The following is a 27,946-nucleotide window of genomic DNA, read 5'->3' on the forward strand; positions in this document are numbered from 1 at the left end:
GGCTGACTGTGGGGCTGCTTTATGGGGGCCTCGTCGGCGGGGGAGGGGGCAGAGCGCCCGAGGGTCTGGCACAGGCGCGTTGCTCTCGGCTCCAGATCGGGAGCAGTGTCTCTGCACACCGCCCGCTGTCACCATCTTGAATTGAGTGTCGTGCATGGCGCTCCCACACTCGGTGCCGAGCTGAGGTGTTGGAGCGGCTGTTTTACACTAGGAGCTCGGGACTGAAGTGCCCAGGACAAGGCTTCTGCACTCGGCCCCCTGTGAACAAGTGAGACTAGACTGAGCACAAAGGAAAAGAAAAAAAGGTTAGACTTTATTTCATTACCCATATTCTATTTTTATTTCCCAGGCTTTGCCAGTGACAGGATGAGGGATGCTAGCTCAGTCAGAGCTGGAGTGTTAGAATCCTGCAAAGCAGTGGTGGGTAGCTGGCCCGAGTCAGATGACTCGCTCCCCAAACAAAGCAATTCGGCTGCAGATAGTACTGTGTGGTTTCTGCCTTATAGTTGAGATTTTGGTCTGGAAAACAAGTGGAGAACAGAACACCTATTCGGTTTTTGTCATGTTGTGATGTGACCTGTGCGTGAGTGTCCTCACTCACTTCCTTGTTCTGGGCCACTTGTAAGAGACTTCAAGGCAGTGCCTGGAATGATCATGGGTGTGGGGTCTTAAGTTAGACACTTGGATTTGAACCTCAGCTTGACCACTTATCAAACGTGTGACCTTGGGCAGATCACTCAACTTCTCTGAGTATAAGGAACTTCCTCTACAAAATAAGGGTTAAAGGAGACACACAATATATGCAAAGTGCTTAATGTAGTGCCTGGCACTGGGTAAGCATTCAGGAAAATTACTTATGATTATTATTCTGATCATCAGTCTGAGAGCCCTAAGTAGTGTGTGCTACGTGGACTACGTGCTTCTGAATCAGATTATTAGCCTTGTTAATCATGTTGGAAATACACAATGTCCTGCATATTTTCCTTTCATAAATACACAGTTTGTGATGGTGTTACCAATTGTTTATCTTTTCTTTCTTATACTTCTTATTACTCTCTTATGATATGGGCTATTAGGCAATTTTATGTAAAAATAAAATAACTAACATGAACATAAATATATAGCAAAATACAGAATATATAATGTAAATTTGTAAATAAATATATGTAATTGCCTAGATAAACTTGTATTAGAATATGAAAATTTATCCAGCTTGTTTATTATTTTTGTTGATCTCATCAAATATACTTTTTACAAAATTATAAGTTGTTTAATAACTTTCTTTGGGCACAAAACTGGTAAACAGTATGGTAAATAAATCTAACGAATTGCACTTAGTGGCATGCCATGTATCATGCCACATGTATCTGTGTGTATATGTATCTATACAGATAAATATCTGTAACTGGCCACCTTAAATCAAGAAATTTAAAATATAATTTAGTCTAACATTTCTTAGACAAAAATAAATTATCCATTTTTGGTGTCATTTTTATTGCAGAAAACCTATTTACCAGTTAATGTAGTTAATAAAACTACTTCTGAGGTCCTCTCATATCTAGAGCAGAGGCTTCCTCCTGAAAATTTGCCATTTTGTCATCTTTGAGTTAGTTAACTGAGAACCCTTCATCTTTTGATGAGGTAATTTAAACAGGATTTGTTATCATGAAGGGAAGAACTGTCCCTAAATTCTCTTCATGAGGAAGTTGGTCCCATGGACATTATTTTCCTTTGAGGGTCTGTCTCCTGATAAAGGGAATTTAGTTTTTCACAAAGATCCTCCAATTTTGTTAAAATTGGTTTAATAATATTTCATTTCCTGTGCCAAATATTTGTGTGAAAAAAAATTTTTGACTGTTATAGTTGATCCATGGACTGCTATATGCAGCAGATTGAGCACTGTGTCATTTAGAGGTTCACTTTGGATTTTTTGGAAGAAAAAAGTTGAACCTACAGAAAAATTGAAAAAGTAATATAATCCTGATAATCCTTACTGGACTCCATGATTATTTGAACATTTTGCCAGCTTTGTGCCTGCATACACAATGCATCTATATACCTCGATTTGGATTTGTCTGTGTTTTTCTCTCATGATAAGATTCAGGCTAAACATTTTTGGCAAGACCGCAACACAGCAGAGGGTTGCAAAGCTTTGAGATGAGGTAGGAAGGCGACAATGTCCTTTTTTATAGAAGTAAAGAACATGGTCAGAGTCTTCCCTCAGGTCAGGGGACATGGGGTGACTGTTGCACATTTGGGGAGGGGCTTAGAGAGTTAGTCATTTAGGGATTTTTGTGGACGAGAAGGGTCAAGACAGAAAGATGGTGACTCCTGCCAGGTGGCGTATTTAAATATTTTGATATTCTTGGGTCTAATTTACATAAATCATCAGTTCATGAAGCTTTCCTTCTCCTACATTTCCAAGGCAAGATATATGCCACTGTTCCTACCAGATCTACTCACAACTCCTAGACTGGGCTTCCAAAAGCTTGTTTGTTCCATTCAAGAATGTTTTTGATAGACGTTTATATCAAGTTTGACTTCAATAATAAGATTTATAGACTGGGGTAAGAGCAGGGGAGGGAATCACAGTATGATTTGCTCCAGGCCTTGTACTTACTAAAGTCAGCTCAAAACTTTTTGTTTTATTTTTCATTTCAAAACCATGATTCTCTAAGGACAGGGGGCAGAAGATTACTTAGGAGGAGGAGACATAAGACATTTCCCTTAAGCAGGCATCTGAAGAAAGCATGTTTTCAGTCCTCTAAGAGTAGATGAAACAAATAGGGAGATTGGGGTCAAATGCCCAAAGTCCTAGCGTCTCCAGGAAAAGCTGTAAACCATAGACTGTTCTCCTTAAAATAAAAATTAAAAAGTAAATGACAGAAAAATAAATGATAAACTTCAGAACACTTTCCAGAATTATTTAGTTATTTTTCTTCTTCTAAACTTTTATGTCCTGGGGCATGTTACCTCTGTGGCAAAGATCTTGGAAAACTGATAGAAAAATATTGGCCCAACTCTGTAAACAATGACAAACAGTTTTCATATAGTCCCAGGGAGGATGGGGGTTCCTGGGGCCCATGCTCAAGTTCTTCCTGGGTCCCCAGGCCAGATCATAGGACAAAATGGTAGCTACTAGGATTTTCTTCCACTAGGTGGTTCTATGATAGGCCATTGGCAAAACTGATGATATAAACCTGGCCACCTCTGGCTGTGCTCCAGGCCTCAGAATCTCCTCTGTCCTGACGGGTGTTAGAAGCAGTAGAGCAGGAGAGCGACACCAGAGGGAATTCACTGAAAAACTGAGTTTCCTACTTTCTGTTGTTGTCGATGGCTTTTTGAAGATCGCGGCGGAGTTCACAGAAAAAGTGGCACATTGGCTGTGAATTAATCACCTATGTAATTTCCATCATTGTCTTCCTTTAGTCTCTATGGGCAGGTGGCTCATACATAAGTCCTAAGAAAGCTTAGCCTCAGGATGCCCTGGCAGGGTTGGCATGATGTGAAGTGAGCTCCACACCCCCTGATACCATCCGCATCAGTAGCTGTGATAAAGAAACAACTGCCCCCAGGAAAAGTCAAGGGCGGAGGTCATCTGGCATTCCAAGGGAACTCTCCGCAGCAGGGAGCCTTCTAATTGGCTGGTATTGATTGGTAAATTGTGTCCCCACTGTGATTAATTCTAGCACCCTCCTCCCCTCCAACTCCCACAGCATGAGCGTGATAGGTCAAGGTTTGGGGGCCTCTAAGCAGCCTTTATAAATGGAGCTCAGGTCCTTAAAGGTGCCAGTGTAAGACTGCAGCTTGTTAACTCTCTCCTGGCTGCTAGTGCAAACCTAGGAAGCTGGTTTCATTCAGTTTCCTTGCTCTCACTAATAGCAGCTTAATGGGATGCTAATGTAAGGAACAGAAGTTATCAGATGGCTTGCACGATTTATGATGGATTTATTACCACTCTGAGTTCCCTTGATGTTCAGTGCATCCTTTCCTCATCCATCCCTGTTATTGGCCTCAGCAAATGGTTTCATAATTAATTAATTTTTTTCCTGGAGGGGGTTAAATTATTTTTGCCCTGCTGCTTTTCCTCCATTTTTAATTCCCAGTGGATGCATCTTCTCTGTGCGCTTACCAAAGATGGGATGTACTAGCTAACAGCTGTTCTCTCCATGGTCTCCTCTCGTGCCCACCTTTCCTTCCAGCTAATGCCTACTCATCTTTCTAGAATAGTGGTTCTCAAGCTTGACTTTTCACTGGAATTACCAGGGAGAGCTTTTAAAATACTGATGCCTTGGTTCCATTCCCAGAGATTCTGATTTGATTGGTCTGGGGTACCGCCCAAGGATCAGGAGTTTGAAAATCTCCCCAGGTGCAGTCAAGGTTGAAATCTGCTGGACTAGACTCTAAATTTGTCTTAACTGCTACCTCTGCCACAAAACTTTTTCCTGCTTCCCAAAGGACATGATCTCTTATTCCTTGAAATCCATGTACCACTTTATATATGTCCTTGGAACCCATATAGTGCTTTGTATATTTCCATTAGCAGCTGTGTTACAGTTTACTTATTTGTGAATTTATTGCGAGGATTAGAGCTTACTGTGGGCAGAGACAGGGACTGAGCTACCTTTGCACCACTGTGGCACCTTGCACCTACCTGGGACTCAATAAATGTTGACCTGAGTTTTACCAGTGACCACACTCTATGGAAGTTGCTCTCTAACCTCCAGTTTCATATACATCTTAGGCAATGTGAGTGGATTCTATTTTATCATCCTGCCAGTGTGCCCCTGCTGCCTTCTCCCATCCCTTCTCACCAGGGTGACCATGTGTCCTGGTTTGCTGAGGACAGTCATAGTTTATGTTTTTTGTCCCAGCATCATTATGTATAGTACCTCCTTTCACTCTCAAAGTGTCCCAGTTTAGATGACAAATTATATGGTTCCTCTACTTCACACCGTCCTCCTCCAGCTTTCTTTCCTCAAGTCAGCCTAGAAAAGACAAACTTCTCCAGGGTTTAGACCTTCTTTACGTGGTAAGCTTAAGTAAGCTTCAGAAAGGCCTGTACTAATAATTCCACGTATAAAGTTCTGTGTCTAATTCCATGTATAAAAAATTATAAAACAGGCTAAACTAACCTACAGTGTTAGAAGGCAGTTGAGTGGTTTTCTTTGCAAGTGGTTTTCTTTGCATGGGATGGGGTCACAGGGGCATCTCTGGATTCTGGAAGTACTCTGTTTCTTCATCCAAGTTGGTTACACACCTGTATTCATTTTGTGAAAATTTGTCACATTTTAACATTTATCCTCCTTTTCTGTATGCATGTTATACATCCATAAAAATTTTTTCTAAAGGGACTGCTAACTTATAATCAGAAGAACTGCAAAAGTCAACACTTCTCTATATTAATTAATATGATTACCCTGACTGATGAATTCTTGCCAAGCATGAGCAAAGTACTGCAATGGACAGAGCACCCAAGAAATCTACTGATCATCTTCTTGGAGGCATATGATGCTATTGTTTTATTAGGAAAATATATGTTGTCATTCATCAAATACAGTGCTGTCTTGTTTATTATATAATTCTTCCAGTGACTCTTTGTCCTAGGTGGCTCCTTTCTTATATTACAGGTGAGAAAGCTGTCACAGAGCTAGTAAAAAGGAAGCTGAGTTCGAGATGTACAGATACTAACTACTAAATATGAAATAAACAGGTTTCTACTGTATAGCGCAGGGAACTATATTCAATATATTGTAGTAACCTATAATGAAAAAGAGTGTAAAAAGGAATATATGCATGTATATGTATGACTGAAACACTATGCTGTGCACCAGAAATTGACACAACCTTGTAAACTGACTATATTTTAATAAAAAAAGAAAAAACATAGGCTGAGTTTCCACACAGGCTGAAATTACGCATAGTAGGTTGAAAAATCAGCTGGTTTTTCAGCTGTCTGGATGATAGAAGCAGATTAAATGTATGCCCAATTTTATTGATTGGGCAGAAATCAAGCAAGAGAGCTTGAAATAAAACAAAATTAAACTACAACTAGAAAATAAACAATTTCCTGGCTTTAAATAGAAAAGACCAGAGAGTCGGTAGCTGAATAGAGATTAGAACTGGTAGTTTCTGAGTTTCCATGAGGCATTAAAACAATCCAGGTACCCGTGAGGGTCTCAGTCTCACATTGAGAGAATTCGCCAAGGATTCAACGGAACCCTGCCTGTGTTTAAGCCCTGTTCTCCTAGTCCAGATCAGACGTTTGTCAGGATGGAAGCATCCCAGAGAATCCTTAATGACTGTCTATGTCTCCTTTTCATTCTACCCATGTAAACAGGATCATGAAATGAATGTCTTCCCTTTTTTGATGTAGCTAACATGGGGAAGTGAAGTGAATTAGTTTTCACTACTGCAGGTAATAAATAAATCTTGTGGTGAAATAAAGAATATAATATGTAATAATGGACTAAAAAAATATGGCTCAAAACACACAAAGTTGTATAAAAATAGAAACTATGAAATGTAGAGAAAGTCAGAGAGCTATCCATTCAAACAAAAATAAAGCAGCAAAATCCTGGGGGCCTCATGTACTGTACGGAAGTGAGTTTTAGCTATTCATGCTGTGTTAACTGCTGATGAAATGTCATTGAGCTTAAAATAAAATAAGTTTGTAGTCCCAGATAACACTTTACAAGATCAAATAATGTAAGGCCACTATAGCGAGTTATATGAAGAAATAACTCATAGCAATGTACCAATATGTCAAGATTTTTCACAGGAGGCAATATGAAAACTAGCTGGATGGTGTCAGGCTTGTTTAAAAGCTCATTTGCTCCCCTTAGTCACTGTCCTTTCACCTTTACATGTCATATATCCCGGTCTCTTGTCGATGTGGTTGTCAAAGCACCGGCTTAATAGTGCTGTTCCCTCAACAGAGATGTGTTAAATGTAAAGACGGCAACGCTCCCAGCCGAAAGGGAAATGGAAAGACGTGGAGCCAGCTGAAGTCATGAGGTATCAGGTGACAATAAGACTGTGTCGTTTCATAACACATTTCCCTGAGGTACCAATGAACTGCCAGAGTTTTTTTTTTTTTTTTTTCTGTTTTATTATTCTGATATCCTGTTGAAAAAAAAAGAGGTTGAGGAAAGACATTTCCATTCTACAGAAAGGGAAACTTGGGTTCAGAGAAGTAAAATGAATTACTCTAGATCACTTTAGTTTTGGGGATTTCTTGGTTTCTGTAAACAACCACCTCTCACACACATCACAAGCAAACACCTCTCTCCACAAAGCCAAAGAAACCTTTGTATTTGGAAAAGCAGGTTTAATGTCTGGGATGGGAGAGGGGGTATATGAGCTGAATGAGAAAGTCTATAGCTTCCTGCCTCCTGAAATGATCACAGCATGAATCATCCACATAGTCCCCTCCTGGTTCAGAGCAACAAATGTTTGTTTCATTAATCTGTATGGGGTTTTCCTCCACCTCCTGAGATTTCCCATCTACAAAATCCAATTAACACCCCCAAATCATTGGAGGCTGCCCAATGAGAAGACTACACACTTTCCAGGTTTTGAGTCATGAGACCTGAGTTCCACTTTTAGCTCTGCCCACTTACTAAAGAGAATACCCGTGTCTGTCTTACTTGGTCAAGTGGTCAAGTTAAGTAATTTCTTTTGGCCTCTGATTTGTTATCTAAAGGGTATTTATGATAATTTAACAGGCTAACTTATTTTAAATGGTCTAACACAGGAGTTGTCAAAGTATATTCTGCCAACTACCTATTTATAGAAATAAAGTTTTATTGAAACACAGTCATGCTCATTCAAGTCTATCATACGCTTATTGTCTGTGGCTGTTTTTTCACTGCCATGTCAGGGTTGAGTAGTTGCCACACATAATAGGCATGCGCTATATTAGCTGTCTACTCCTTTTTGTTTTTTATGTTGGTTCTTACTCTTAAATAGGTGCTCCTGATTGGTCACTCTCTGTCATCCTCTTCCTCCCTGGAAATGGATTGCCTACAGTTTCCTTGAACAGCTATTTCCTGGAGAGTTTCAACTTCATTTTGGGGACTTCTACATCTTCATAATAATGGGAAATTTATTTGGAGTAGACAGAGGTTGTGGGGCCTGGAGGACTGGAGAGAAGAGGAGCACTGTAGCTCAGTGAGGGGACATCTGTACGGAGCATGTCTTTTTTTTTTGCCAAGGTTCTATAATTTTATTTTTTAGTATTGATATCTTCAAACAATTGCAGTTTTTTTGTTTGTTTTTCTTTAGCAGGGGTATATGGTATAAGGGGTGAGTCTAAATATTTTTTTCCCCTAAATTTTAACATCACTAAAGATAAGGTCCATTCTCCATTGCTTTGCGTGAACAGTATAGTAAAAAGAGTCCTGCTTTGGGAGGGCAGAAGAATCTGGGTTCAAGTCTGTGTTCATCTTCATTTTATTATCTTGGGCAAGTCACTTAATTTCTGAGTATCAGTTACTTCATAAAAATACTGTCACAATAATAATACTTGTTTCACTGCATGGTTTCAAAGCATACAATAATGTAGGTAGAAAGCTTTGTGAACTATAGCGCCATCTATGAATGTGACACTATGCATAACAGGATCTGTTCCGATCACTTTCCTCTGGTTTATATTTTTACATTTAAGTCAAACTTACATTACTCATCAATGTTTTACACCCATGTTCTAATATCTGACAAGATTAATCTCTAAGAATATATTTTGCTAATTTTTCCTGTTTAAAGTTTTCAGCCCTTGTTATAAGCGCCAAGCTTAGCAATTAGTCCGTGCTGATTCTAATGACTTCCAAGAAAAGTCCTGTTGTATTTTTGGATATAATTATTTTAATAAGTTTGAGAAGACTTGACATCTTTATGTTGAATTTTTCCATTTAATAAAAATTTAACTTTATTATTAATTATTAAAATTATAACTCTCAATCAAGTCTTTAAAAGTTTTAATGCATTTCTCATTGAGTTGGTAGGTCTTTTATGTTTGTTGTTATTTGAATAGTTTTTCTTTCCATTTTATTATTTACTAGGTTATTACCATTATATAGGAATACTGTTGCTTTTCAGTTACTTACCTTATTCCAGGCCACTTTGTAACTCTCTATTAATTGAGAAAGTTTTTAGTTAATTCATTTGGTTTTTCCAGATATATGCTTATGTGATTTTTAAGTACTGTGGTATCTTAGTTTTCAAAATTGATTCTTTTTGTTTCACAGCTTACTGCCTTACCTAGACAGTCTAAAGTGATAATAATATTAAAGGACACCTCTGTGTTTGTTTCTGATTTTGAATATTTCCAGTGTTTACCCATTAAATATAATCTTTATTTATTTTAAGCCAAGAGCACCTTTATCACATTTAAGGGGCATCCTATTTCTATTTAAATGTTTACTTCATAATTAGAAAAAGGTGTTGATTTTATCAAATGTGGTGTCTATAAAATTATCATATAGGTTAATTATTGTTGAATCAATGAATACTCAGTGGATTATTTTTTTCCCTTGGAAATCAATCTCTGTGATCAGCTGACTGGCTCTGCTAACAGAGTAAATGGGTAAACGGTGAGTTTATGAGTTTGAATGTATTAGGGCCAAACTCAATACACAAGAAAGTGGGCCAACACAGAAGCAGGGGTTGTAGTGGGGAATCCCCGTTTCTCTCTTTGGGCACATTCTCCAAAGTTGGTAGTTTTGGACAGTTTTTTAAGATAATAACTATTGACATCACAACTATGAAGAAAAGACGTTAGAGGAGACAGCTTGGAATGCAGTGAAGGGGTTGAGGACACGCCACCCCAGTATATGGTGCTTTGGCATATTAATTACTTTGCGTGAAAGGCACCTGAAAAGCAGCAGGTGCAGGAAGGGAACTCTGATGTTCCTTTTTCTTCCTAAAAGCAGGAGATAACATTCCCATGTGAACGGTACCCTCCCTGTACCAGGAGAAAAAAGCATTCTTCTCACTAGAGATGGGGGAGTCAAGCTGAGAGAAATCTGTACAAACAGACCTTGTTAGACGAGCTCCTCTTCCTTCAGTCGCCCCTTGTGTTGTAGTTACTTTCCCACAACTGCTACTCTTTGTTCAACCCAGTATATAAGCACGTAGGTCTAGTCACTTCTTTGGGTCTTCATTTTTCTTGTGAGGAGCCCTATTTACATGTAAATAAAATGCGTTACTTTTCTCCTGTTAATCTGTCTTTTGTCATTTGCATCTGGAGATCACAGGAGGGTGGAGTAAGTTTTACATTCCTTGTGATGGGAATGAAAATCAGTGGCCTGCTCAGGAAATGTGAAGTTAGAAGGTTATCCAGGTTCGTGCCTTAAGTGTTTGCCTCTCTCTCTGGTGGACTGGGCAGGCCCTGTTCCCTCAGCCAGGCTGACAACCCCCTCGGTGGTACCCCACCACCCAACTCGCTCGTACCCACTGGCCTTCTCAGGCCTCTGGGCTTAAGACCGAGAGTGGAATTTCAATGCTATGAGCCTTGCATTTTAAATACCAAGCCCCAAAATATCCTCCAGCATGCAGACAAATGAACTGCTAACACCAGTGTCTGTACCAGCTTCTTGCTGGCACTCCGGTCGCTTGTATGACCTTTCAGCAAGGCATTTGAAAGAAATGAGCAGTGCTTTCCTCTTCCCCTGGCAGCTCAGAATAGCTCTGTTTCCTTTCCTATAAACAAGTCATATCTCTGGGAATTTCTAAAGCCGAATATTGTCTGCTCAGAAGCCATGACTCACACTCTCTCCTGGCAGTCCTGACAAATTCATGAACGCCTCTTGAGGAAAGAATCCCAGACAACAAGAGTGGTCACAGAAGGCCTCGGATTCCTTCATGTCAAACCCAGGAAGCTGGGAGACAGGAAAATACCGGCAAGAATCCCTGCCCACGGCGTCCCCCTCTTCTTGGCTGAGCCTGCGTTCGTGGCTGTCAGAGCAGGAAGGGGAAACCCGCCCGGAAACTTGTCCCAGTCTGTCTTTAGGTCATCACCCACCAAACCCCCTCTGTTTGGGAATTTACCTCACCCAGCTTCCTCCTGATTCTGAAGGTAAAGTTCTCTCAGGGGGAACTCTCCAGGGAAATTACCAAGAGGTCACAGACACCGCGTGGTGGGGCTTCCTAGCTGTTTTTAGCAGGAACTCTGTGGCCAAAAAAACCTTCTTCCTGCACACTCTCTTTTCAATACTTCCTCGCCTCCTCCACTCCTGGTCCTATCTCTTCAATTCTTTGTCCCTCTTTAGTGCCACAGCATTTTCCTCATACTTGCTAAATTGTCAAGACAGGAAAAAATATTTTTGGCTTCTCCCATCTCAAGAGCATAAAAACCTCTGTGTATTGAGGTGGGTGTTTATATAGTGTGTCTCTGTGTATGTGTGTGCGCATGTGTGTACGTATGTAAATAATAACGCAACGACCTTGGTTGAAGAGGCTGGGTGAGAATAATTGAGAAAGGTGTGTGTAAACAGTGCATTGTTTTAGTTCCACTCATTTCTTGGCTTCATACTAATGAAGGGACAAAGGATTGATCTGCAGCAAACGCCCTGTGGTGGAAGATTTAATCCCAGCTGGCCCACAGCATGGCCTGAAATCAGTCTCACTATAATCAGAACACTGAAATTCTGAAGTATCCATAACTACGTGATCTGTGAGATAATAATGCTTACCATGTATAAAATGTGACATAAGTGTCCGGCATAGTGGTATTTCACATGCAACTTCTCAATTGTCATAACTTAATAGTTTTCCGTATTTCACAGATAAGTATGCAGTACTGCAGAAGTTTAGTTAGTTGCTCAAGATTTTTTAAAAAGTCGTGGCAGGGCTGGAACTTAGACCCACATCTACCTGGAAACCAGAGTCTGTTTCTTAGTCAATATGCCATAAAGCTACCCTAAAAGAGGAAGATTGGGTAGGAAAGGAGAGAGAGCAAAAGAGAGAGAAAGAGTGGACAAACGTGTGTGAATGTGATACTGTGATTTATAGTGGGAAATATATATTTGTTCTTCATCCTAGTTTCTTGCACAGAGATCCTAAAACTTAGAATTTCCTAATCAATGAGAATGATAAAGTTATAAAGTTATTTTTTTAGTGAAGTACTTTTGAGGGGTGGGAGCTGGTTGCCAGTGGAGCCAACTGTGTGATTAGAGGGTTAGAACTTTCAGTACCCCCCTGCCCCCCACCAACTCCCCACATTCACTGAGAGGAGAGGGACTAGAGATTGAGATCAATCACCGATGGCTAATGATGTAATCAGTTGTATCTTTGTGATAATGCCTCCATAAAAACCCATTATGATGAGGGTTGGGGCTTCAGAGAGTTTCTGGGTTGTGAACACATGGAGATTCAGGGAAAGTGGTGGCTGGGAGAAGGCGTGGAAGCTCAGCACACTTTCCCCATACCTGGCTCTCTGCATCTCTTCAATCTGGCTGTTCCTGAGTTATATTCTTTTATAATAAACTGATAATCTAAGTAAGTAAAATGTTCCTCTGAGTTCTGTGAGCCACTCTAGCAAATTCATCAAACCCAAAGAGGGGGTTATGGTAACCCCCCTTCTACAAGTCAGTCAGAAGCACAGGTGACAACTTGAACTTATGATTGGTGTCTGAAGTGGGGTGGGGGGCAGGCTTGTAAAACTGCATACTTAACCTGTGAGATGTGACACTATATCCCAGTATGTAGGGTCAGAATTGAGTTGAATTGTAGGGTACTCAGCTGGTGTCAGAGAATTACTGAGTGGTGTGGGGAAGACTTCCACACATTGGAATTGGTGACCAGAATTATACTGACTATTACACTATTATGATTTACTAATTTCATTTCTTCCTCAACTCTTCAGAGTGGACAATTTATCTAGGTTTGTCTGGGACCTTCGCAATTTTATCACTGAAAGTCTGGCATCGTAGGAATTCTCTCAGTCTTGGACAAGCGTGAACAGTTGGTGATTTCATTGGTCACCATCTGGAAAATTTCTGCTACAGATCACATGGGTTATTAGAAAATAAAGGCAACCCAATTAGGACCCGAAAGAACCTGGGTTATTGGCAGATACCACTGAAATCTATCTCACAAGAGGTACTCTGCATATCCTGTCTCTATACCTCTCACAGTGACTTATAATTTGGGTCATATAAAAGGCATGGAATAGTTGTTGACTTGATATGTAAAGAGAAAGACAGTTTATGTGTCAACATTTGTGGGAGGAGCACAATTGCAAATAATACGATTTTAGGTAAAAACCAAATTCATGAGTAGTGCAGTTTTTATATAAAATAATTGTTTTCGATATAAATGTGCAATTTCTTTGAACAACACTAAATTATTTATCTTGACTATTTTTTTTAATGTCTGAGTCCAGGAGTATTCACTTATTGTAATATCTGTGCTCCTGAAAGGTACTATGAAAAGATAGATTTTTGTAAATCATATTTTCAGTGCATTAGGGAGGTTTTTTTATTGAACCAATACAGCCCCTCATCTGGCCGGCTTTGCAAATATTAGTTTTAGACATGCAGTTACTGTGCTAGGTGAGAGTGGAAAATACCTGTGCTAAAACGCGTGAACAGTAAACTTCCTGAGTAACACTAAGTTGGCAGGTCTGCTTCTGCCCTGATACAGGCTTAATCTTTAACAAAATAATTTTCCTCTTCTCTGGAAATAGAAAGAACCAACTTCCTTTTTTCCTATGGCTCTCACCCCAATCTAAAAACTCCCCTATTCAGACACCTGCTTCCTCTTACCTTACAAAGTTTTCTCAGCACCTCATCTTTCTGACGTAATGTGTCTGGGTTTTATCTTCTTGTACAACTTTCAAAGAACACCAGGAAGTGGTTGCAGAGCAAAGTAGTGAGGGGAGCCATCAGGAGGCTTCTCCTTCAGTAATGGTCTGGGGGTAACCAAAGTGATATCAATTATAAGCAAACCCCGAAATGTGATCAACTGGTATTTCAGTTCAGCTCAGCTCTCCCTCGTTACCGGATAGGACCTTTGTTCTTCCACCTGGAGAGAGTATGTAACTAAGATCTCAGACACTCTCCACAATGGAAAAAACATGGTTTCCAGGGGCATCATTTATTAAGAGGAAAAATCTGAGACAACCCTTTTCTTCCTCTCACTTTCTCAGAAGCAAAATAGAGATCTGGGGACCTCAAGTGTCCTGTAGCCACTGCCTGGGTGTAAGCCTCTGCTGTTCTCTCTCAAGGGACCTTCCTTGGCTCCCCACACCCCAAGTGTTCTTATTGTTGTTTTAAAGTCCTAAATTTGGCTTGACCCAGGCTGGGGGAAGTTATCTTTCTTTTTTACCTCTTCTTCAGGTGAAAAACGAGGCTGACATATTTATGGATTTTTGTTACTTCTTTAATAAATGGCTCCCTAGGATGCAATTCTAGGAAGATGACACTTTAAGGAATAATGTCTCAGGAGGTGGTGACTGGGCAGAATTAGCCATTGTAGTGAGAGATACTCCACACTAAGCATTTCCAGGAGACTGGCAGTGGTCAGAAATGTTCCTATTGATTCTGTCCACAGAAGTGTATGTGTGCTGGTAAAATGCCTTTCACTGACATTTACAGGACTTCAGGATGAAGAGAGAAATGCTTTTCCTCTCCACTGTTTGTGCTGGTTTGTTGTTTCAAATGGAAGAAGTCAGGCTGAAACATGCCAGAACACTTGTCATACTTCCTCGAGAATCTGAAATATGTTTTTGAAGAACAATTCCCTCCACTTTTTAAAAAAAATGACACTGTTTCTCTCGAGGGAACAGGAAATGACGACTATGAGTATTTCATAGGGTGCTGGAAAAAGAAGTAGTCTTCCTGATGTGGTTATGTGATTTCCTTGTCTTTAGAGATGAGGACCCTGAGGCCCAGAGAAGGAAAGGAAATCACCCTGGATCTCACAGTGAGTTTGCATGTACCACTCAGGCCGAAGTTCAGTTTTTCTTTCTGGTGCCCTGTAATTACCTGGGAATGATCTCAAGATGACGTGTTCCAAACCCTGGAACCCAATGCATCAGTCAGGCCCTCCTTTTCCCTTTTTGCTCATTGCTCACCTGTGCTTTGTTCAGTAATGGCCCTGGTCTTGCCAGTTTGCCAGGCAGCCTGTGGGCTCCTCGGAGAGCATTAGTCAGGGGCTTTTGCCTCAAGGGCCCTGATTCATTTGTAGCCATGATTGCATCAGTGTGCACGTATGTCTCTGAGTGAGAGATGTGGGTATTCCTCCAGTCACACCTGAGAGTTTGCCACAGCTACACCCTCCCCACCCCCATCACACTCCATCAACTCTGGCTAAAGAATAAAGCCAAGAAGGAGGCAGCCACTTGAGATTTCTTACAGACTAGAGGTCCGGTCCTCTTAAAGATTATAAATGCTGCCGTAGGAAACATTAAGAATTAAAACCATGATTATGTTGGGCGTTTGCTTTGCAGTCCTTACTAGCATTTTGAGTCAGTGAATAAAGTGAGGTTGGCATTTTAATTGGCTCCTTGCAAAAGTGGTTGGGCAGGGTACTTGGGCTTTTGGGGGAAGTGCATGGAGATCTTGAGATAAAAGGTTTTATATGATGGAAAGGTTATTGCTATTATTTTGAACTTTCAGAGTGGTTTCCTTTTTGCATATTTATGATATTAATATAGTCTTAATAGAAGGCTTAATGTGCAAGTTGCTAAGCACATAGCCCAATAGAAAAAAATAAATGATACAACTACTACAATGATAAGGCATTTTTCAACTATACTTATCTCTCTTTCTTAAGTGGAAAGACTTGATGAATCTTAAAAGTAGGCTAGAAAAGTTTCAAGAATGAAATAGTTTAAGATTTGTGTTTTAGGTAAAGACCAAATAATATTCTCTCTGTTTAAAAAAATAAGGTGCAATTTAAAATTTTCATAATTGTATTATGTCTGTTACTGTCACAGAAATTGGATGTTGAAATGGATGAGACTGAAAACTGAAGTGGATATATTCGTAAAAACTGTGAAAGAGGCAAGGGACGTGGGAGTCTTTCTTTAGTGAAAAAAAAAATCTGACATTGACCTAAACCTATTTTAGAATGAGGCTTTGATGTCAACTACGCATAACTTGAATGGGAAAGTTTGGGCATCATTCCTTCTTAAGTAGTTGAAATTGTGGCTTTTGTCTTGTAGATCATGTTTTACCAATTCTTAAGTCATGGGATGTGGTCCGCTGTGTCCATGGATGGAAATTTTATTGCAGAAAGTGTTTACTGCTAAGTCAGTCTGTTTCATACAACCATGTAAGTTGGTTCAACTACATACTTACCATCACCAGCTTTTCTGGGTCCTCATTGCACCCATAATCCTATGCTTCATTTCTCAAGAAGTTATTTAACTTTTTCACTGTTCTCAATCTGAACAACCTGGCTCATGATATTACCTCCTAATTCACAGAAAACGCATATCCAATCCAGCAACATCTTGCTTCTCTCATGTAGAAGGAGTGACAGCCACACTCTTCCTTACCCCCCAACTCCTCCTTTGTTCAGATCTAGCCCCTCTACTTGAGTTCTGAATTGCAGTCACTTCCACCCCCATCTCTTTAGGGGCTCACTCAATTAATCACCCTTTCCTCTACTAGGTGCTTTTAATCATTCTTTTTCTATTGGTTTCTTTTTCTCAGAATATGAATGCACTCATTTTTTTTCCCCATCTTAAAAAATATATATACAGCTTTCCCTGACCTAGAGTGTCTTAGCTAAGTCTCCTTTCCATAAACAGTCACGAGAATAGTTTATACTCATTACTTCTACTTCCTTATGTTTCATTTATTTCTTAACTTAGCTCAACCTTACTTCTGTCCTCACCACTCCCCAGGAAATGCTCTCCCCAAGATCATCTAGCATCTTCTAAACTCCAAATCCAATAGACTTTTTGTTAGGACTCAGATTGCTTGGGTTCTGGGGTAGTTGCTTAGGGTAAAATCATCCATGGGATCTCTGGCTCCTCTCTTTCTCTCACATCCCACATCTGATCCAACAGCAAATTCTGTCGGCTCTACTTTCAGAATCTTTCAGAATTCAACTACTTCTCACCGTCCCACTGCCACCTGGTCCAAGTTACGATCACTTCTTGTCTGGATGATTGCAGTGGTTTCTTAACTGATCTTCTAGCTCCTGCCCTCACCCTCCTCCATCCTAATATCAACCTACAGCCAAAGATTTTAGTGCTTAAATCAGGCCATGCTGTTTTCTCCTCAGCTCTCTGGTGACTTCCACTGCACTCTGAGTGAAAGTCTGAGTTCTTAGTAGAATCCACAGGACCCTTCAGGATCCTCCTCTGTTCCTATCTGTTTTCATCTCCTACTGCTTCTCCTACCTCCCCAGAGTCAGGACAGCCTGAAGCAAGAGAGGTGCCTGGGGTGCAAAACTGAAGAAGGCTCCTACTCTCCGGGTCTTGAAACACTATGGACAACTTCTTTAAGCTCTCCTTTCCTTGCTGATGCTGCCCAGTTTTCCTTCAACTTCTTCAGCTTTCTTCTTAACTCCACCCTGACTCCCATCTAAGCAGAGTGGTATAGTCGTAGGATGGTCAGGTTTTGCTATGAGAATATGGAGTTAGAGTGCTTGAGTTCACTTTCTAGAACAATGTGGTCATAGACAGTTATTTAAACTTTCTAAGCCTCAATTTCCTCATTTGCAAAATTTAAATAATAGTATTAACCCCCTAGTGTTGTTGTCTGATTCAAATAAGTCATGTTAGCCTTTAGCACAATGCCTGGCATACAGCAAGTGCTCAGTAAATATTAGTTATTATAATAGTAACAACTAATATTACACCTGTGTGCATCCCTTTAAAGCCAACTGTCCTCTCTGGTAAACCAATAGAGTTTTTCCAGAACAATTGCAAAATAATTCTTGATACAAATCAAGTGATTTTGTCTCTAAAAGTAAAGAAGAGAATGACAAAGTTCGTATTTCCTTTCTCACAGGAAAAATGTTATGTGTCACACTTTGCTAAGGCTCTTGAAGAGCAAAGTTAATTAAAACATTATCCCCAAAAAGAAAGAGGAACAGGACGTTAGCAAGATTCCCTTATCAAATCGCATGTTGAAGTTACATAATATTAATGACATACAAGGTGGAAGAGAAATTATCATCACCTGTATGAGGACCAGCAAGATTTTTACTTGGCACATCAATGAGCTGAATCTTGGCCTATGTGCATATACATGTAAAGGTGAAGTGCTTGATAACTTTAAGTGATATTTTTCTGAAACTTCAGGCTCCTGGGAGAGAATTTTGTCTAGTTAACAATGGTTTCATGAGTCATCCTATGAGCCGAAGCCTTGGGTTTATACTGAGGGAGCACTAGCTGTGAGCTCAGCAGGGAGCACTAGCTGTGAGCTCAGCAGGGAGCTGGGCGTGTTCCTTCTGCCTGGACTCCTCTTCAGATTCCATCATGACAGCCTCCTCCGTGTCACTCGGGTGCCAGCACCATAATCACAGGAGTCAGAACTCCTCGCAGTCATTCTCGGTCTCATTATCTTGTTTTATTTTGACTGACAGCCAGCAGTCAGAGAAGGGGGTGTGGTCATCTGCTTTCTTTCTGCTCTTACTCTTCATATTTCTAAACTTGCATTCTGGCTCTTCAAGTGTAGAAGCTCAAGGCAGGACTTAGTAAATGCTCAGTGCTTTCTCTTTCTCTTCTGGACACTTCCCTGGCTTCTTTGGAGACACCACTGGTACTTTCTTACCTGGAGTTTCCTTAACATAAGTGGCTGAATTTCTACTGCGGCAGTGCATGGGAACCTTCATCCTGGCCCCATTGCCTACAACAACAACAACAAAAACCCCAAGCCAGCTTTCTTTTCCTGCTCTCCCAACCCATTTCCCATTTTCAGACAAGCTTGCGAAGCCCACCTTGCTGCTCTCAGATAGCCTCATTATATAAGTAATAAGCCTTTTTATACCCTTTTGGTGTGGTTGTTAGTGGACTTAACATTGGACCCAAATTTTGGGTGCAGGTCCATCTTGCAAGGGGACCACAAAATTGATGCAGCAAGCAGGTGACCATATTATTTTGTTGATAAGAATATAGCCATTCTAGTTCTCTTATGGCTGTTGTTTGCTTGATATATCTTTTTCCATCCTCTTACTTTCAATTTATTTGTATCTTTCAATCTAAGGTATGCCTCTTGTAAGTAGCAAATAGTTGGATCCTGTTTTTTGATTTTTAAATCCAGTCTGATAATCTCTTTTTTATGATTGACTTGTTTAATGTACTCACATTTAATGCTATCATTGATACAGTTGGACTTACAACTGACATTCTGATTTTTTTGTTCTTTGTGTCTCATATCTTTTTCTCCTTGTTTTTCTATATCTCCTTTATTACTTTCTTTAAAAAAAAAAAGACTTTATTTTTTAGAATACTTCTAGGCTTATAGAAAATTGAGAAGATAATAGAGTTCCCATATATGCTACCCCTAATTTTCCCTATTATTAACTTCTTACATTAGTATGGTACATTTGTCACAATTAAAGGATAAGCATTGATATTATTAATTAAATTCCATAGTTCATTCAGACTTTCTTAGTTTAAAAAATTGTGATAAAATATATATAACTTAAAAGTTACCATTTTAGTCACTTAAAATTTCACATTGTTGTGTACCATCCATCTTTTTCATCTTCCCAAACTGAAACTCTTACCTATTAAACACTAACTCCCCAACCTCTACTCTGCTCAGCCCCTGACCACCCTTTTGTTTTCTGCCTCTATGAATTTGACTAACTAGCTACCTCATATAAGTAGAATCATACAGTGTTTGTCTTTTTTGTGTCTGCCTTATTTCACTTAGCATCATGTCTTCAAAGTTCATCCATGTTGTAGCATATGTCAAAATTTCCTTCCTTTATTTTAAAAGGCTGGATAATATTCCATTTTATGGACATACCACGTTTTGTTTATTCATCCATTGATGACCTGTTGGATTGTTTACACCTTTTGGCTATTGTGAGTATTGCTGCTATGAACATGGGTATACAAATATCTGAGTCTTTGCTTTTGATTCTTTTGGGTATATATCCCAGATTTCCTTAGTTTTTACTTAATGTTTTTTTTCTTCCAGGATCCCATCCATGATACAATATTACATTTAATTTTTGTATCTCCTTAGGTTCCTCTTGGCAGTGACAGTTTTTGGATTTCTCTTATTTTTGATGATTTTGATAGTTTTGAAGAATACTGGTCAAGTATATTATAGGATTCTCCTCCGTTGGAATTTGTCTAATATTTTTCTCATGATTAAACTGGTGTTGTGAGCTTTGTCGAGGAGAACCATAGAGGTCAAGTGCCATTTTCATTACATCGTATCAAGGGCATGTACTATTAGTATGACTTATCACTGTTGATATTGACTTTGATCATCTTTCTGAGATAATGTTTTTCAGGTTTATCCACCATAAAGTTACTCTCACCCACCCCCATCTTCCATACTGACTCTTTGGAAGGAAGTTACTGTGAGCAGTCTGAACTTAAGGAGTGGGAAGTTATGGCTCCCTTATTAAGCACAGAATATCTACAAAAATTATTTGAAATTCTCCCACCAGGAGATTTGTCTCTTCTGCTCTATTTATTTATTCAATCATTTTTTCTATCAGTATGGACACATGAATATTTATTTTATACTGTGGGCTATAATCCAATACTATTGTATTTATTTATTTTGCTCAAATTGCTTCAACCTTGGCCACCGGGAGCTCTTTCAGTTGGCTCCTGTACCCCTTTGGCATATCCCTATCAGTGTAGCGTTTTAATTTTTTTTTCAGCATTTTGTTATTTTGTGTCATTACAAGGTGCTCCAGGCTCATCTTATATACTTCTTGCCCCTGTCCTAGATTCAATCATCCCTCCGAGGAAATCCTGTTTCCTTTTATTGGAGAATGGTATTCAAAATCAAGATCTGGGTGCTAGGTGTGCCTATGAGTGCAGTTTTGCATGTCTCATAATTTTTTTGGAAACTGGACATTTTGGTAGTATAATAGAGCAACTCTAGATACTGATTCCCTCGTCTACTCCCCAGAAGTGGTGGTGGTTGTTGGCTTTGTCAGTTGTTTATTTGTTTAGTGACTTGGCTGAACTAATCCTGTAACATTTATTTCTCCCATAGCCCCTGTTATCATGCTTACATTTTTTCCCTTTGTTTTGTCTATTAGCCTGGCTAAGTAAGGGTCATCTCTGGGTCTGGGTTGGCATTGGCCACTTATTGATCAAAGGTGGTACTTAGCCTCCTTAGCCAATTAGGTTCTTTTCTCTATACATTTGGATGTGTATATTGGTTCGCGGTTGCTATTATAGTTCTGGAAATTTGTGTTTACTGCCCCGTGTTCAGTCGAGGACTTGCAGCTTGGAGGTTGTATCTCTCATGGTACCCAAGAGGGCTCAGCCTTGGGCATGCCCATAACCTGCCAATTTGCCAGGGGTAAGTGGGATTTTAGTTTTAAACCTAGGAGTTACCCTGGGTCAGAACACCTTAGCGTTCACAGTTTGGTCAGGGGCTGTGTTTAAGCCCCTTGTGCCAGCAAGGCTTCCAGCCAGGGCAGACTCATCCCAGGAGGGCTTTTCCCAGCTGCTCTTTTCCCAGTTTTCTCTGTTAAACTTCTGGCTGCTCCGCTGTTTTGCTTGTCTCCTGGAGCTATCATTCTCCTCTTAATTACTCTCTTCCAGGATCTCCAATGTTTTCAACAACACCCTTAAGCATGGAGTTCTCTACTCTCTGTTCCAAACAGCCCCCTCAGGCAGAGCTTCAGAACTCTTCATCCTTCGGGTCTGCCAGCCCCACTCCCCGGACCTCACGCTGCTGCACCAGAGCTAGGAGTTATACTCCAGTTCAATCGGGGGCACTGGTCGGTGGGGGCAGTGCCAGCCCTAGTCTTCTCAGCTCACCCTTCCCCAAATGGAACCTCCTGATGGAGCTGGGGCAAGTGTGATCAGGGCCCCAGTACTTGTCATGGGCTACAACTGGTGCAGGACTGGGGAAGAGAGCCCCAACCTCTAGGCCATTCCAGCTAGAAAGAGTGCTTCTGCAACACTAGGCTGAGGGCAGTGGGGGTGGGAGGGGAAAGAGAAATATTGCTGGCCATGTACCCCTCCTGGGGTGATATCATAGCCCCAGGCTGTGCACTTCGGGGAGAGGAGGCACCTGTCTTCTTAGCTGCACATGCCCAGGATATGGGAGTTAAAGGAGCAGGTCAAGGCTGACATGCCACAGATGCTTGTTGTTCTTATGAAACTTGGTAAATTATGTTAGGGAGGGTCCCCTGAAAGTCCCACCCATCCTAGTTTAACATCCTTTTACATCAACAGTATGTTCCCCTACCATGAAATCTAGAGACAGTCTTCTACTATTTTGATGTTGCTGATACCACGGATTGCTTGGTGGGGAGGTGGGGGTTGAGGATCAAAGAGAATATGAGAGCTATAGGAGGGCTCAGGAAGGAACTGGCCTGACTATCAGTGGGGAAGGAAACAGGTTTTATTTTTGTCAGTGGCCTCTGATTATAATTCACGTTGATGATCATCACCCTGGTCTTCTTACTACGTTCATTCCAGCCTTCTGGGGATCCTGATATAGCCATCTGATATTTCCTTAGGCATCTGAACTAATATCAGCTTCAAGTAGCATCAGTTCACTGTGAGGAGAGAAAATGCACTTTAATTGCAGCAGGAGGAGTTTGGGCTAAATGTGAGGAGATAGTCCCTGATCAAAAGTGTCAGCCTGAGAGGCCTTTTTCAAGTGTAAATCAGATCATGCCACTCTCCTGCTTTAAGCCCTCCAATGGCTGCCCAATACAATTAGAATAAAGTCCAGTCGCCTAACCAAAACCTGCACTTCATTTCTCTCTGTGTCATTCACCATGCTTCAGTAACTCATGTTTTCTTTCTGTCCTTCAAATCCACCAGGCTTGCTCCTGCCCTAGGACCTTTGTATTAGCTGGGTCCTCTGCCTGGAATGCCCTTGCTCAGATCTCCACGTGGGTGGCTCTGATCAACAGTCTCAGTTCCAAGTTCACCTTCTCAGAGAGGCCTTTCTGAACCATGATATCTAAGGTAGGTTCCCCTCACTCCCAGTCCTCATTGCTCACTATTCGTAATAAATCCCAGGAGGCAGGAATCTTGACTTTCTTATGCTCTTTAGTATCTTCTAAGTACCCAGGACAGTGCTTGCCATCCAGTGGGAATCTAATAAATCCGAAGAGTAAAAGGAAGAATGAAAACATGGGTGGAATGAAAGTCCACAGTTTTCTTTTTAGATCTTAAAGAAAAGAGTAAAATGCTCTCTTGATGAGGTGTCTCAGAAGAGGAGCCCGGATGAGATTCTATGTTGAGGTCTTGTAAGGTGGGGCTTCATTTTGCTAGAAGAGTGCTTTATAGAAAGGGGCAGACTGAAGTGTTTTCCAGGGGCATAAATCCTCCAAACGAAAACAATTCAAAACACACTCAGTAGTTTGGGTCCTGGTTTTTAGTTCCACTTTGGCCCCGACTGAAATAATTCCACGTGTACTTGTGCCCTATTTTGTTAGAGCACCCAGGGACAGGCACAGGAAGAGTGATAGCGCCACTGTTGACCTCCTCTACTTGTGACTGCAATAACTTTGAATATTATGACTCACGGAAGACACAGAAACCCCAAATAATGCTGGCTTTGCCAATTTAAACAAATCCTGGCTCCTTTCTATTTCATCAATCAAATGAATGTCCTCTCCCTTACCCCAGTGATTAAACCAAGTATTTGGTTCCAAGACGTATTTTCTTTATCAATTATTGTGCTGAGAGATTCTTTCATCTTGGATTTAGAAACTAATCTTCTTATGAGAAACACAGAAGGATGACCCCAGTTTTAACAGGTCTAGGACTTTGAAATCTGTATTACAGAAGGGTATGAGAACACAATATTTAATCAGGGGTGGTGAGGGAGAATTGTACGGGCCCTGTCTGATAAATAATAAACCAGGTACGTTCCATACATGAAATACTGTGTACCTGGTCTGTTTGCTCATCAAATTCTTAGCAAAGATTACGCGTAAAGAATAATATTACACATTTCCTTTGGAATGGTGACCAAGAGGACAGAGAAATATATAACGCACCAAATAGGGTATAGAGGCCAGATTTTAAGATATGCCCTCTTCCTCCAACCAGTCCCCGATTCCTGAAGTAGAAATGTGAATTCTCAAATGTTCAAATTGTTGATAGCTTCAGAAGTTCACACAGGAAAATCAGCATTTCAAAAGTTCTTTTATAATGACAATTTTCAAACATACAAAATTGTTGAAAGGATAGTACAATTATTTACCCACATACCAACCACCTAGATTCCACAATTGTTAATATTTTACTGATCATTTGGATTAATACTTCATATTTAAGTACTTCAGTATTCATCCCCTAAAGAACATCCTTCACTATAATCACATTTAGGACCATTAACAGTAATTCTAATATCATCTAATAGTTAAATTCAAATTTCCCCAGTAGTCCCTGAAATATCTTTTATATCTGTTATTTTTCAAATGAGGATTCATCCAAAGTCATGCATTGCATTTGGTGTTTCTGGTCTTTTAGTCTGGGACTGCTCCCACCTCCTATTTTTTTTTTTTTTTTCTATGACATTACTTTTTGAGAGACTAGGCCAGTTATCTTGTAGAATTTCCCACTATCTGGATTTTTCTTATTGTTCTATTGTGGTATTATTTATTTTTTTCTCTATCCCTTATACTTCTTGTATACTGGAAATTAGGTCAAAGGCTTAGTTCCATCCAGGTTAAGCATTTTCATCAAGAGTTCTTCAAAAGCAATCCATACTGCATCACAGCAGGAAGCATGTAAGGTTAGAATATTCTGCTACTACTGATACTAACTTTTAAAGTTCTTTAACTTCAGTTTTCTTCTAGAGAAGAAGAGAGCAGAGAGCTCTTCTGTACTAAAATTTTGGACAGCAGAGAGCTCTTCTGTACTAAAATTAAGGTGACTTGCAGCTTACAAAATAGAGACAAGCAACGGTTTGCAGAAATAGTCTAAAATATTGACTCATTAGCCATTGTTCCATCATTGATGAGGGAGACGCAACTGGATGTCAAAGGGACTTGAGAAATAGTTGAGGTCAGACTACCTCTCCCCAGGAGGATGAGCGAGCTCCCATGTGGCCTGGATCCTGGCAGTAACTTCATGGAAGTGGACTTGGAGGCCTGGATGACACCAGGTAAAGGGTTAAGAAAGTTGGCAGTAGAGTTTAGTCACCTGTCCCCACTGCTGTTCCTCTAAATTTTAGGAAAACCTCCAGGGAAATAATTAAACAGCCCAAGTGGAAATTCTGGCCCTAATGCTTATGCTGCTTTATTTCAAATGCAACGACTTTACATTTATCTATTTGATTTAAAAAATTGGTTCCTGCTTTAAAAAGCTTCGGGGCAACAGAACAGTAAAATTGTCCAATAAGATACTTAAATCAATTGACAGCACTACATTTAAAAACATAGTGTATCACAAAACAACGTAAATGCCAAGGCCAGTATGAGATTCCCTTTGCCTACACACATTTTTAAAGGCAGGCTTTACACTGGATTTAAACATGTGTACACTGGGGCCTGGTTGAACCAGTGAAGGCAGATGGCATGATGGAAAAGCTTTCCCGATTTTGATGGGCAAGGTGGGGGCTAGTAGCACACTCAAAAATACCATCAAAGCTAAGCTTTTCCTCTTGTTTGGGAGCTGGGCACTGGGCTAAGAGACCCACATTCCTTGCACCATTTAATTGTCACAACAAACCTGTGAAGGAACTGTTACTATTATCCTCATTTCACAGGTGAGTAAACAGAGGCACAGACTGAGACACAAAGAGGTTAAGCAAACTTTATGTTACTGTTTTATGTTAAAGCTGGTGTTTGAACCCAGATTGGTTCTAGAGGCTGTACTTTTAATTTTTAAAACTTCTTCTCTAAACTGACTGCTTTCATTCATTCAGTCACCTATTTAATGAATAATACGTGTGTGTGTGTGCACGCACATGTGCATGCATCCTACTATGTGCCTAGCATTTCATTTTACTAGGCTCTGGAATGAAATAAAAATCTAAAACGCATGGGGCTCCTCAGTTTGGGCTGACATCAATTCAGGCTAACCCTAATAGTAAGGGTCTTGGATTTGTAGATAAAACCTGATGAGGGGCCTCGTGTCAACAAGTTATTGCTAATGGAGGCTTTTCAGGTTAGGAAATCTTTCTGTTCTGACCACTACATGGACTCTGTGCTGTTAACATTTACTGGCATGTTGGAAGTCTGTTAATATTGATCACTGTGTAGGCAATATACCAGCACAAGAATGGGCTCAAGGAACTGGATGCTATAAGAAAAGAGTGATGGAGGGAGAATCAAGAGGCAAGAGGTTTACACAAAAAATATCTCCCATCTGGATTGCTCATATTTGCTGTGTTTTCTTTCAATAACAGAAACTAAACATTGCAAGAAAAAAAAACGCACTTTAACAGAGTACATTTATGTTCCTATTTTGGACAGAAGGACTTTTATGAGGAGATAAAGTGGCTTATTCGGAGATGGGCTGTTTCAACAATAACAGTGCAAACAGGAAAGACTTCATTTGCACAGTCTGGTTGAAAGCTTATCAAACTTATACAAGTGCAGAGACTGAGATAGAAACATACTTGAATTTTTTTTTAAAAGACCAATAAAACAACACTTTTCATTGGGGCTTTATAGTTGTCAAATCACTTTCAGATACTTTGTCAGAAGTACCTTACGTGTATCCTTTCATCCTCACTGGACTCTCCCATTCTCGCTCACACCGCGGCCTCTCAGCTAGTTGTTCTGAGCAGCTGCCCCTCCTGAAGCTACGGGGCTGCAGGCTTTCACCACCTGTGGTCACCCTGCCACAGGAGTGGAGCCTCGGGCCCTTCAGGCCACCTTCCAATGTGGATGAAGTATCATACTAAAGGACATAGCTGTAGACTTCCTGCGTGCTTTCAAGGGGGTGGGAAATGGGGCAATCTGGAATTATGGGGCAGTAAATTCTCCAGTGGGTCAATATTTATCAGTGTTCCATCTTTCCTTGATGGATTGCTTCAAAGTTTAGTTTCTCCATAGATATCTTGCATGGTCCTGTGAATACTCCTGTCAAATGACTGGTTGTGACCCTTTGTGGCTTCAGATGAAGCACTGGTCAGTGTGATAACTCATCATTTCATTCTTTCCCATTCTTATCTCTTTTCCTTTCTTCTTTTCTTTTTTTGTTGGTGGGAAAGGAAAGGCTGTTTAATCAGTAGGCCAGCTCCCTGGGAAGATAGTTGACTAATATCCCAAAGGGAACAAAGGTTTTAAGGGAAGGGATTTACAATGTTAGTTTCAGGTGTATAGCAAAGTAATTCAGTTATACATATACATACATATATATCTATTTTCTTTTCAGATTCTTTTCCATTGTATGTCATTATAAGAAATTGAATATAGTTCCCTGTGCTATACAGTAGGTCCTTGTTGTTTATCTATTTTATATATCATAATGTGTGTCTGTTAATCCCCAGTCCTCATCTCTTTTCCTTTTGCCTTCAGTCTGGATGCCCTGTGATTGTACTTTCCAAATAAAACCATAACAGTTCTTAATCCTTGCCTCAGGCTCTGTATTTTAGGAAACTGGGTCTCATACACATATTTATTTCAGACTCTCTCCAACACTTTGAAGTAGACAAAAATATTAGTGTTAGTCATACTTCAAAGATGAGAGAACTGAGGCTCAGAAAGTGATTAGCCTGAGATTACATTCATTCATTTGTTCATTAATTAATTCATTCATTTAACAGACATTTCTCAAGCACCTTCTGTGTGCTGATGGAGTCTAAGACAGACAAGGTTTCTGTCTTCACAGAACTTAATTTGCAGTTAGAGGAGACAG

At 40.2% G+C, this 27,946-nt stretch overlaps 1 protein-coding gene across 5 annotated transcripts in view; it reads left to right on the plus strand.

The window, feature by feature from the left end:
• Positions 1-27,946, plus strand: part of KLF7 (Kruppel like factor 7) — a 390,342-nt gene that overhangs the window by 139,617 nt on the left and 222,779 nt on the right. For 2 of the 5 annotated variants that reach the window (XM_032479987.1, XM_032479985.1), the window contains exon 5: positions 22,946-23,092. The exons of the other annotated variants lie outside the window; for them this stretch is intronic. The gene's annotated coding sequence lies outside the window, so the exon portion shown is untranslated. The remainder of the gene's footprint in view (positions 1-22,945; positions 23,093-27,946) is intronic. 5 annotated transcript variants of the gene reach the window in all.

Source organism: Camelus ferus, chromosome 5, assembly GCF_009834535.1.
Source record: "Camelus ferus isolate YT-003-E chromosome 5, BCGSAC_Cfer_1.0, whole genome shotgun sequence".
NCBI lineage: Eukaryota > Metazoa > Chordata > Mammalia > Artiodactyla > Camelidae > Camelus > Camelus ferus.